This window comes from Cyprinus carpio, chromosome B4 (genome assembly GCF_018340385.1).
Source record: "Cyprinus carpio isolate SPL01 chromosome B4, ASM1834038v1, whole genome shotgun sequence".
Taxonomy (NCBI): domain Eukaryota; kingdom Metazoa; phylum Chordata; class Actinopteri; order Cypriniformes; family Cyprinidae; genus Cyprinus; species Cyprinus carpio.
This window is the reverse complement of record NC_056600.1, coordinates 27,445,577-27,458,805: the sequence shown is the minus strand read 5'-3', so window position 1 is coordinate 27,458,805 and position 13,229 is coordinate 27,445,577.

Below are 13,229 nucleotides of genomic sequence, written 5' to 3'. Positions count from 1 at the left end.
CATTCATATAAACCCCCAAATCAATATTGAGGATTTTCTTACAATAGTTCATGCATCATGAACAGTGAGTAATCTGCCTGCTACAGTATTTTTCTCTGTGCTTCCATCTTCAGCGTCTCTAGCCTGTGTTAACGGGCATTAACAGACTATATATTTTCACATAAATGACATTTTGGAAAATGATTGCACTGCAACGCAGTTTGTTTAACCCTCTGGAGTCTAAGGGTATTTTTGAGGCCTGGAGAAGTTTTGTCATGCCCTGACATTTGTGCTTTTTTCAGTTTCTTATAAATATCTAAAATGGCTAAAGTCTAATCTCACTGTAATCAGCACAAACTGGGCTATAATAATATGTGAGCAGCATGTATGTACATGATTGTGTTTTTGAGAAAAAAAATGTTATGCGTGGTTAGTGAAAAACTAAAAATTTTTAATCTCTTGAATAAGGCAGAAAACACATACAGAACATTGGTTCCCGGGACTTTTGAGAACTGGAGCTTGTAGCCTAGAATTTTTCTTTCTAAATTATGTGAAAATCATCTTGTTTACTCACTCACAGAAAACAATATATTGATTTAAATTTTCTAAGACACTTTTTTTTTTGTAAAAGTCATATGCGAGTAGGCGTCAACTATCATGAATATCATTGTCTTCTCAGGTGTGAATCACAAAGACCCACATAATGAGCTGCATAATGAGCATTCAGTCAGCTGTGTCACTGAGAGGGATGAGTTACAAGAAAGAATGTAAGGACAAAATAAATGTATATCATTTTATGTTTGTAGTTTATTTAGAATATATTTAATTATCCCACACAACATAATTTAATATTCACTTGTGAGCGCAGTTAAACAGTTTATTAGGAACAATCAAAGCTGACTTTCAAACTGAATTTTTAGATTCATTACTCCAGTCACACAATCCTTCAGAAATCCTTTTAACAATCTTATTTTCTACAAAAAAATATTTATTGTTATTATTATCATTATTATTATTAATGTTGAAAAGAGCTGAGAATATTTTTTTCAGGTTTTTTAGGGGGAATAAATTGAAAGAACATCATTGTTTGTTACATTTGTTACAGTTACATTTATTTGTTACATTTATATTATTTACATCAAGCTTTGAATGGTATAGTAGTGCATATTGTTATTGAAACTTCATAATATTTCACTTGATTATACATTTAGTCAGGAATTATAGTTTGGAAAAATCTTTGGAAAAAGTCTAACTAGTAAAATGTTTACACGTTATGTGAAAACTAGTACAAGTATATAAATAAATAAAAAGAGACTTACTAATGTTTATGATCTCTGCTGAATAAAGTGCTTCATTCTTTTTTCTGAGGAAATCCAAATCTCAACCTTCTCAACCACATCACATCTTTTTGGGGTGAATTATGTCTTATTCCTCTCATCGCGAACAGTAAAATAAAAAAAACTTTAAGAACAATCTCGCTGCGTTGTCTTCTGTTGTGTGGGCGTATTTAAGCCGCGTGCTTCAGTGAAACATTTGAATCTCAAAAGCGCGCTCGGCGCGGGGCGTGGTCGCATTAGAAGATAATGAAGGGAGACGTGAAAAACGGACATTGCGTTGTTTTCATATGAATTACTTTATCAAAGAATATTTGTTTTCGGCAGCACTTGTTTAGTTTAAAAGTAGACATGTCAGGCTTTCTATAGATATATCTCTCATGTCTCTGTGTTGAGTCTTCACTGAGTTACAGTTCATTTTAATGACGCGTTTGTAAATGAAGATTAGCGCAGACAAAGGCTGCAGACAGCACACCTTGTTTGTTATCTTTATTTTATAAGTGCAAAAAGTTTTGTTGTTATTATGTCTGTATACAAAAAAAGTAGACCCTTTACAGATTTGACTGAAGATCTGTAAGATCAAAACTGAAAGTGTAATTTAAGTTCTTTTCGGGGTCATCAGGAGAAAATGCCTCATTTTATACGCATCGTATACGCGTTAATTGACTTCAGAGGGTTAAGTCCAGAACAGAGAATTGCAATAAGGCAAAAAACGTCCGGCATTACGTTATTTTCGTCATCAAGAGGGCTCGCGGACAGCCGTGCACAACGTGGTACTGCGCATGTGTCGAGCTCATCCGTCCGCGCTCATCTGCAGTTGAGTTTACTTTTGAAAACTGTGCACGAGACGGAAAGGAACGCTGAATTCCTGAAGTGTACCTGGGCTGAATGTGAAGTTCCAGGGGCAGCTCCTTAAGTTCAGCCATCCTACACACACGTGACTGACCAGGGGTCAGTGTTAATCTCTACACTGCACTCAGCCTGAGCGATTCCTACTCTTTCAGTCGAGGAGACATGGAAAACAGCGCATATCACAGGAACGGTATAAAGGACAATATTAGTGGTTTTGAAACCATGAAATTTTCAAATCGCGGTATACCTTGAAACCGGTAATCGGCCCATGCCTAATCACAGGAGATCACTGGGGAAAATGAGGACACAGAAGTAACAGGTTAGAGGAGAATGGTCGGGCACCAGTTCGGGGTAGTGAATGGTAGACCGGACGCCGGAGTACTGGCATGATGGTGACTTTATCCAGGACTTTATTTGGGTGTGGGACGATTAGGATGTAGTCGATGGTAGGGTTATGTTTGTATGCATTTTTCAGGGCCGATGCCGATACCGATTATTACAGATCAAGGAGACCGATAACCGATATTTTGATGCCGATATGTGTCTTGTGTAAAAATTAAAATTAATGTCAAAATTAAGAATAAAAAGGCCTCTGACAAAGACTCTCTTTAAATTATTTTAACACATCTTTAATTCTGAGAACTGTTCATAATAACAACATTAATATTAATAATAACAACAAACATAAAAAGTGCTGGGAGCATCCATCAGCAGCATTCTGTAAACTAAGTAAAACTTGCATCCATCAGCAGCATCCTATAAACAAAGTAAAACTTAAAGCAAATTTAAACAGCAACAAATGAACAAATAATGGAGAATAAATGTAATCTCTCTCTCTCTCTCTCTATATATATATATATATATATGTATGTATGTGTGTGTGTGTGTGTGTTATATTTAGCATTTTATTTGCAACCCAGAATTGCATTAAAATCACACACAACCCATATTGTAATAGTGTTTTTTATTTTTATTTTTGATGTGTAAAATGTTTGTTTGACTGTTTTATCACGGCGATACAAACTAGGAAGTATACAGGACAAGCGTCATCCAGAAACGTGCAATGTGAGATTATTGACAATTTACGTTATTAGCATAGGGTTATTAGCAGGGTGCGATTTGTGAAATAAACAAAGGGGGGGATGCTTTTGAAAAATTTTATGAAATGTTTTTAATACGACGGAAATTGTATTTAGTGTGATCTCAGTTTAATAAAAAACATTGTAAGCCTACGTTAGGCCTATTAATTGTACTGATTTAATGTCCACGGTTATTCAAACAACAAATTACATCGAGAAAGCGAGCAAAGAACACAACGGAGCTTTTTGAAACTCCGAATCTGGACGTCAGAGCGGGTTTGCATGATGTTTTTATCCCCACCGGGGATAAAAGTTATTCAGCAGAGGCAGGGATGCATAGACCAGAAGGGGGGAAATCCCCCAATCCCCCCCCGGCAAACCGCACCCTGGTTATAAGTGAAATGAGAGAGCGCGGCCGCGGAGATAACTAAATCAGGAATAGGGAGCTCGCGTCGCGTCAGGGCGTCAGAGCTCGTGCTTGATGCCCTTTCAGCTCTTCAAAATTGCATAATGGTAATTCTGAATCTGTATGATAAATTATTTTGCAATCATGTTAGAATAAAGCAACATTTCTCCAAATATGCGCAATTTATTTGACTAAGAGCCCTAACGGAACGGACGCTGTTCAGTGAAGCAACACAAAAAAAAAAAAAAAAAAACGCAGCAGACGTGAGTGAATTCATTCGTGTTGATAATCTATTCACAATATAACGTTAGATTGGCCGAATGGTGAGAGAAGTAGGTTTTAGTTTCACTATCTCAGCACTGATGTGATGATCCGTTAAAGCATATCACTGCAATGACGGACATTGACCGGGAATTCACAGTATAATAACTGAACGGGGCTTGTCATCATTAATCGATTATATTTAGGTGTTTTGCAACTTCAGTGTAGTGATTTATTGCAACTTCAGGAACGTTTACTGCATTCTTACCTTCGAGAGATAACTTATTGATGTGTGATGATGATCACTCACTGAAGCAGCTCCTGTGCTTTTTCGGTGTGAGAGCGGAACATTTTCCAGCCGCGCCAGCCGTATTGATTGGCCAGGCTCGTGACTCCCAACAAATCAGACGGACGATAGGCGGGGCTTAGTCTAGGCCACAGAGCGGTGCGCTCTGACTGAGGTGGCTGGATCAGTGCCAGATCGCGCATTTCAAAATTAAATGGTTTTATCGGGAAATCGGTTTTGAAAATGGCCGATGCCGATAACAATAAAAATGCTTAATATCAGCGCCGATAATCGGCCACGCCGATAATCGGTCGACCCCTAGTCGATGGAACTCTTCCAGAAGCATGGGATCTAGGATATCGTCCCGAGCCACCCAGGAACGTTCCTCTGGTCCGTACCCCTCCCAGTCCACCAGGTATTCCAACTGGGTACCCCTTTGCCGCGAGTCCAGGATGTCCTTCACTTGGTTAATGGATGGTCGGTCAAAGATCTCCAGAGGATGGGGTTTCTGAGGTTCTGGGGCATCTGAAGTGGCAGGAGAGAAGGGTTTAAGTAGAGAGACGTGGAAAGAGGAGTGAATGCGGTACCTGTAGGTGACCTCATTGATCTGGCTCTCGACTGTGAACGGACCAATGTAGTGGGGACTCAGCTTCCTGCATTGCTGACGGAGACACAGATCCCTTGTTGACAGCCATACCTTCTCTCCCGAATGGTAAACTTGAGTGGTGGCACGTCGAGCATCCACAAAGGCTTTGTGTCTCCGTATGGTGCGCTGGAGGTGGATGTAAGCTGAGTCCCACACTCTCTCGCTTGGAAACAGTAGTCCACAGCTGGAACATCTGAAGGGTCACCTGTCCAAGGAAACAAAGGAGGTTGATAGCTGAGCATGCACTGGAACGGGGTGAGGCCGGTGGTACTTTGTTGGAGGAAGTTCTGTGCATACTCGGCCCAGGGAAGGAAACGGTTCCAGCTGTGCTGGTCTCCTTGGCAGTATGCCCGGAGGTATCGTCCGAGTTCTTGGATCTTCTGCTCAGTCTGGCAGTAAGTCTGGGGATGGTACCCAAAGAACAAGTTCACCGTGACCCCTAGAATCCAAAGAACCTCTGGAGTTCCTTCATAGCCTTGCACTCCGGGATGGACAATGGATATATTTGACCCCTGGGGAGTTTAGCATCAGGCAGCAGGTCGATGGCACAGTCCCATGGCCTGTGAGGTGGTAAGTGGGTGGCTGCCTGCTTACTGAACACATCCTGGAATACCACATAATCAGGTGGGACTGTTGGAGCAACGTTAGGCTCAGGGCTTTCGATGAGGGTGGAAGCCACCTGACACCCTGGGGAATGGGTTACTGGATGAGGAAGAGCAGTGAGACAATGTTGATGGCAAAACTGACTCCAACGGACTACCTCACTTGAATCCCACCTGATTTCCAGAGAATGTAACATGTGCCAGGGGTGTTCCAGGATGATATCTACCGTGGGTCCCTCCAGTACCAGGAAATTAATTTCCTCTTCATGGAAGAGCCCAACCTTGAGGGTTAACGTAGGTGCCTGAAACTTTACCCGCCCACGTCCTAACGGCTTTCCTTGGATGGTCTTCACTCAGAGCTCCTGGGCATGCCGACAGAGCGGCAGTTGGAGACGGCTTAGGAGGCTGTGTGAGATCAAGGTTGCCAGAGGAGCCCGAGTCAACCAGGGCTGAAACAGAGACAGTACAATCTGAAGTGACTAGTTGGACTGACATGATGGTAAGTTTGGAAAATCACAGGGTTCTGATGGATAGTACTCACCGAAGGACGTGGAGGCTTGACAGGGCAGGCACGGATGACATGATCAGGTGCGGCACAGTAAAGGCAGTGTCCTGCCGCAAGCATGCGTTTGCATTCTTCGGAGGATAGACGAGTGGATTCAATTTGTATGGGCTCTAGTACTGGAGGGCTGCTGGCGGGAGAGCCAGACTGGTAGGGCAGGCGGCTAGGTGCTGTGAGATGCGATTGGCCTTTAGCATGAAGTTCTCCAGTCCAACGGAATCCTCGTAGATCACCATTTGAGCACGGATCCGGGGATTAAGACCTTGACGATAAGTGCTCAGGAGTACTGCTTCATTCCATCCACTAGCCACCGCCAAAGTTCAAAACTGGATAGTGTATTCGCTCATCGTTGTCTCACCCTGACGCAACTGCAGTAGCTGATCGGCTGTGGATATTTCATCCACAGAGGAGCCGAATACTTCTTTGAAGTGAGTGGTAAAAGCTTCATAAGAGTTATTCATGACACTATTAGCATCCCATATGACCTTTGCCCATTGCAGGGCACGCCCAGACTGTCACGGTTCATGGGTCAGTGCGTTCATCTTGCGTCTCTGTCTGATTGTGTGCGTGGAGCAACTCTTAATAAATCCTCTCTTTCTGTCACGTCACTGCCAGTAAGGCTGACACTTCATGCTTTGACTTTTGATTGTAAGACTTTGGTGGATTCGGGGGCAGAGGGTAATTTCCTAGACTTTAAAGTTGCTAAAAGACTTAAGATACCCATGGTGGAACTTTCTCAGCCCATCTCTGCAGTGGCACTTAATGGGCAGTCGTTACCCTCCGTCACACATTCCACAGTCTCAGTGAAACTCATCATCTCCGGACAACACACTGAGTACATTGACTTTCTCCTCACTGACACACTTGCTGCTCCTGTGGTTTTGGGGCATCCCTGGCTCGTGCTCCATAATCCCCACATAAACTGGGGAAAAGATTCTGTCTTGTCCTGGAGTGAATATTGTCATGCGTCATGTCTGTTGTCTGCATGTTCTCCTGTGTCTTGTTCTGTGTTTCAGGATGATCACACTGACCTGTCTAACGTGCCACGTGAGTACCTCGACCTGAAGAAAGTGTTCAGTAAGTCTCTGTCTGCTTCTCTCTCTCTGCATTGTTCCTATGACTGTGCTATAGAATTATTGTCAGGTACGTCTCCGCCTAAAGGCAAATTATACTCACTTTCCAATCCGGAGAGGGAGGTCATGGAGAAATATATTTCTGATTCTCTTGCGGCTTAGATCATCCGCCCCTCTTCCTCTCCAGCAGGTGCGGGATTTTTTTTCGTGAAAAAGAAAGATGTCTCTCTTCGTCCCTGTATTGACTATCGAGGGTTGAATGACATCATGGTGAAGAATATTCTTTGAATATCTTGTTCTTCCTTTTGGCCTTTGTAATGCCCCCGCGGTATTCCAAGCACTCGTTAAAGATGTGTTGAGAGATATGGTAGATCAGTTCATTTATGTCTACCTGGATGATATACTGATATTTTCTCATTCTCTCCAGGAACATGTTCAACACGTCAGGCGAGTGCTTCAGAGGCTGTTAGAGAATGGGCTTTTTGTCAAGGTGGAGAAATGCGTTTTCCATGCACAGTCTGTTCCTTTTTTGGGATACATCGTCTCGGCCAAGGGGGTGCGCATGGATACCGACAAGATTCAGGCTGTGGTAAATTGGCCAACCCCAGAGTCTCGTAAGGCCCTGCAGAGGTTTCTGGTCTTTGCCAATTTCTACCGGCAGTTTATTCGCAATTTCAGCCAGCTAGCCGCCCCTTTTACTTCCTTAACCTCCATCAAGACTGCCTTCAGGTGGTCTAGTGCAGCGGAAGCTGCATTTTCCAAACTGAAAAGCTGTTTCGTTTCAGCTCCCATCCTTATTGCCCCTGATCCTTCCCGGCAGTTTGTGGTGGAGGTTGACGCGTCAGAGGTGGGGGTTGGCGCGGTTCTATCCCAGCGTTCCCTCACGGATGGTAAGGTGCATCCTTGCGCGTATTTTTCTCACCGTTTGTCCCCCGCCGAGCGTAATTATGACATTGGTAACAGAGAGCTGTTGGCAGTCAAGCTCGCTTTGGAAGAATGGCATCATTGGTTGGAAGGTTCGGGGGTTCCTTTTATTGTTTGGGCCGATCACAAGAATCTTGAATACATCAAGTCCACTAAAAGATTAAACTCTAGGCAGGCTCGGTGGGCTCTTTTTTTCGGTCGTTTTGATTTTTCTATTTCTTATCGTCCAGGTTCTAAGAACATCATACCGGACGCGTTATCCCGTATTTTTGATGTTTCGGATCGCCCATCTTTTTCCGAACCCATTGTACCGCAGAAAGTCTTTATTTCTGCAGTCACGTGGGACATTGAGTCGAAGGTTCGCACAGCCTCGCAAGGGGTAACGCCCCCGCCCCGATGCCCACCAGGGCGGTTGTTTGTGCCAGAGGCTTTAAGGTCCAATGTTGTCCGATGGGGTCATTATTCCAAGGTAGCTTGCCATCCTGGGGTTAATCGTACCATGTTTCTCGTTAAACAACGGTTTTGGTGGCCAGCCATGGCTCGTGACATTCGTCTTTTTGTTTTGGCTTGCTCTGTCTGTGCTGTTTCGAAGTCTTCCAATCAACCCCCTGCTGGACTCCTTCAGCCGTTGTTAGTTCCTACGAGACACTGGTCCCACATTTCACTAGATTTCATTTCGGGTCTCCCTCCTTCACAGGGAAACACGGTGGTTTTGACCGTGGTGGACCGGTTCTCAAAGGCACCTTATTTTGTTCCTCTGCCCAAATTACCTTCTGCCAGAGAAACAGCGGTTGCTGTCATAGATCATGTTTATCGCTTACATGGCCTCCCGATGGATGTGGTCTCTGACAGGGGGCCTCAGTTTGTTTCCAAATTTTAGAGAGAGTTTTGTAAATTGTTGAGGGCGACTGTTAAGTCTTTCTTCTGGGTTTCATCCTCAGAGTAATCGTCAGATGGAGAGGGCCAACCAAGATTTAGAACAAATGTTGCAATGTTTGGCTTCTCAGAACCCCTCCTCTTGGAGCCAGCAGCTCTCATGGGTTGAGTACGCACATAACTCGTTACCAGTTTCAGCTACGGGCCTATCGCCTTTTCAGTGCAGTTTAAGGTACCAGCCACCACTTTTTCCAGAATTGGAATCTGAAGTCGCGGTTCCCTCTGCCCATGCATTTATCCAGCGGGGCCGACGCACCTGGACCAGGGCCAGATTGACCCTGCTCCGGGTGGGGGCATGCACCAAGGTTCAGGCTGATCGCCACCGGTCAAAACCTCCCGTCTACGTCGTAGGGCAAAGAGTGTGGCTTTCATCAAAGAATATTCCTCTCCGATCCATCAGTAATAAGCTTGCGCCCAAATTTATTGGCCCATTTACTGTCACAAAAATCATTAGTCCGGTGCCAGTCCGCCTCAAACTTCCTCCAGTGTACAGGAGAATTAATCTGGTGTTTCATGTATTAAAGCCAGTCCCGGTCCCCCACCCCGCCGCGTCTCGTAGACGGGGAACCAGCTTATTCGGTTGAACATATTCTGGAATCGAGGCGGAGGGGGCGAGGATTTCAATACTTGGTGGACTGGAAAGTTTATGGTCCGGAGGAGAGGAGTTGGGTTTCTGCTAGATACATATTGGACCACTCCCTTATCGATGATTTCAATCGGTGGGTAGGTTCTCCTGAGAACGCCAGGAGAACCTGGCGCCGGAGTACTGATCACCTGTCATGGTTCATGGGTCAGTGCGTTCATCTTGCGTCTCTGTCTGATTGTGTGTGTCTGTTAACTAGCAGCAGCTGCAGTAATGAGCACCAGCTGCAACTCATTTGCGCTGCCTTTAAGTTTGGCTGGCATCCTGTTCGTGTTGTAGGTTCCTTGATTTCTCGTCTGTCTCTCTTGTCTAGTTGTGTTCCTGTACCTCCAGCTGGTATTCTCTGGACCTTATTCCTCACCCGCCTGGGATTCCTGCGCTGGGTTTGAGTTACTGCAGTTTGAGTGATCTGGACCTTATTCCTTGCCCACCTGGGATTCCTGCGCTGGGTTTGAGTTACTGCTGCTTGAGTGGTCTGGACGTGATTCATCTGGGATTATGCCATCGTCTTCCTACGTTCTCATTGCTGGCTATCTGAGCTACAAATAAACCATTTTTACCTCGCACTTGGATCTCGTGACTCGATCTTTGTGACACAGACAGTAGAGAAATTAAGAAGGCTACCTTGGAACGATCGGTGGAGAATTTCTGCGGTTGCGCCTCAATGTATAGCGAGACTTGTAGGAGAAAGCCACCACATCCAGCTGGTTCCCCTGCATATGACACAGGCAGTGCCATGGGACTGGCGGAGACAGATTGGGGAATGGATGTAGCTGTGAGTGCTGCCCGGAGGAGGTTGCCCAGCTCCTGCAGAAGGAGAGAGAGAGAGTCCACACAAGGATGAAATTCTCTCATGATCTACTCGCTGTCAGAAACTCACAGTCACAGCCACCCCAATCATCACCTGCACCTGATCCAAATCACGCCCGTTCCCAATCGCCGGAGTACTGATCACCTGCAGGTGGACTCTCTCTCTCTCAGTACAACCACTGCTTTATGCTTCTAAGATTCATGCAGCCTGTCCAGTAGGTAGCATCAGTTAATTCACTCTCAATACAGCTGCCAAGTCCATTAGGGGAAAAAAAAAATCATTTTGGCCTCCTTTATGATGTCATCATATGACAAGTTTTATGAATAATGCAAAAAGGGGACTTTTTATTGTTTGTTGTAATGTGTAGGTTGAAAAAATATAAAAATTTAATTTAAAATTTAAGATTGCTGCTTTGTTTGGAATTAAAGTTTGTCAGTACATCTAGAGTGGCAGAGCAGACCTCATTTAAGGGCACAAGCTTCAAAATTAACTAATATATATATATATATATATATATATATATATATATATATATATAATGTGTGTAATTACAAAAGCTTCCCTCAGATTCAGATTTATACCATAGTGCCACACAGTGACAACATCGAGGGCTCATGTACTATGTGTAGCTCATGTACTACATGTGTAGTATTCTGTCACTCTTCATGCAATCTTTTGCCTTAATTTTGAAATACTATCTGTAAATATACAACTGATGAAAAAGTTTCCAATTCTAATATGCCACACTATTTATTGTAGGGGTTGAACAACTTCTGATTTTTAAAGTCAACATTTATGTGATGAAAGTTGAGTCGAGGTCGACTAGTCGCTGATGACATCAATGAACATCATTAAGTCTGAAGCTGAGACTCAAACATCTTGTGCACAGCTATGGCATATGACAGCACTGCCCACGTGGCTATTGCTCCTGTAACAGCTTATTTTTATCAGTTCTTTTGTCTTTTGAGTCATTATATTTCTTACAGATTTCTGCTCGTTCTAAACCAGATACAGATAAAGTAGCACAGTAAAGATTACATTCATTTGAATGCATTAGTGAGCGCTATTGCGTGTGAATTAATTCTCCCTGGCAGCATCTCTCCACTAGAAGCGAAGCTGTGGGATTTGGTTGGTAAGAAATATATGCTTGAACTTTTCAGTTTCTAAGCTAATGTTATTGAGAAATCACAGAACAGTTTTGACAATACATTTCTGTGCTGAATGATTCTGTATGCGTACGAGATGAACGTTACGCGCTACGGTCTGAAGCCTATGTGTGTGCGTTACAGTGCAGCAGCATGTTAGATTCTAACAGCGATTAACTATATGCTGTTTAAATCGTGCATTCACCCATTCAATTTCGAGCATCCAGTAATATAATCACACATGCCTTGTGGAGTGCTTTCAGAGTATGCATTTATTTGTCATTTTAACTGTTTGGAAACGGAGCGTAAATGTGGAAATTCTTTAAAGATTTTTTATCCTGTTGTGCCCTCCATAGGACCAGCGACTAGTCAACATCAAGCTTAAAGGGTTCATATGATGCAGTTTAAATTTTTCCTTTCTCTTTGGAATGTTACAAGCTCTTGGTGAATAAAGAAAATCTGTAAAGTTGCCAATACTAAAGTCTCCAATCCAAAGAGATATTCTTTTTAAAAGTAAAGAGCCAACCACACCCTCCTAAAACGGCTTGTTCTAACACGCCCCCACGTCTACGTCACGATGTGGGAAGATTTGCATAATGCCACCAAAATGTTAACGCAAAGAAAGAAGGCTTAACTTTGATTCTCGCTGTTGTCGCCGTCATGATGTGGAGATGCTGTGTGTTTCACTGTAATAGCGAAACTACGTTGTAGTTGATACTAAGTTGCATTCACAACACTGTTTCTGAACAGTTCAACCCAAGTATTCAGATGTGTGCTGCGCATTTTATGGAGGACGGTTTCTTGATCCTGGGAAGACTGTACACAAAGGCTGTTTCTATAAAGTGGGGCAGTTCCAACTTTGCTAGGACAGTCTGGGCTTCTGACTCACAGTCTTTAAGTACATTTACATATTTAAAAAATTTGCCACTGATAATTCAAACGTGAGTTTTGAGCAGTGTAGAGTAATACTTGTTTGTTGTTTCTCTGATCACAAATGCCGACATGGTTTTATGGTTATGCAGCGCGATATGCAACAGCAGACTGGACATTGTATGTATGAATTACAACAACTTACTTTTTGCTTTTTGATGGCATTAATAGCATGCTTAAGCACTTATTAAGTGTTGCTAGCATGTTTGATATGGAGTGAAAACAGGATCAAAACCTCTTACAAATGCACAACAGAGATCCACATGCGCACCACAAATGTACACAAGAGACCCACACTCGCACACACAATCCACAAACGCATGTGAGAGATCCACACACACGCACTTGAATTCACAAATGCATGTGACAGATCCACTCATGCGCTTAATGGACTTCAAGTGGACAAAGTGTGAAACTTCAATATATCAGTAAAAACTATATTGTTTAAATATATACAGTACATATAGAAAGAGAGATAGAGAGAGCTCATGATTTAGTTCAGTTATTTCACTTAATGGCAAGTCCTTATTTTTTTATTATGTGTGAATAAAGACTACTTAATTGTTACAGTTTGTTATTTGCCTAATACAAGACAATACATTTTTTTGCTTTAAACAAGTTTTTGACAGACAGGTGGTCTTATAGATATATAAAAGAGTAGTTCAGTACTAGCAGTGCAATTAGTAAAAACAACAATTTGAGCTTGAGAAATCTTGACATTGTCTTGTTTAATAACAGACATATTCAGTGCAGTTATCTT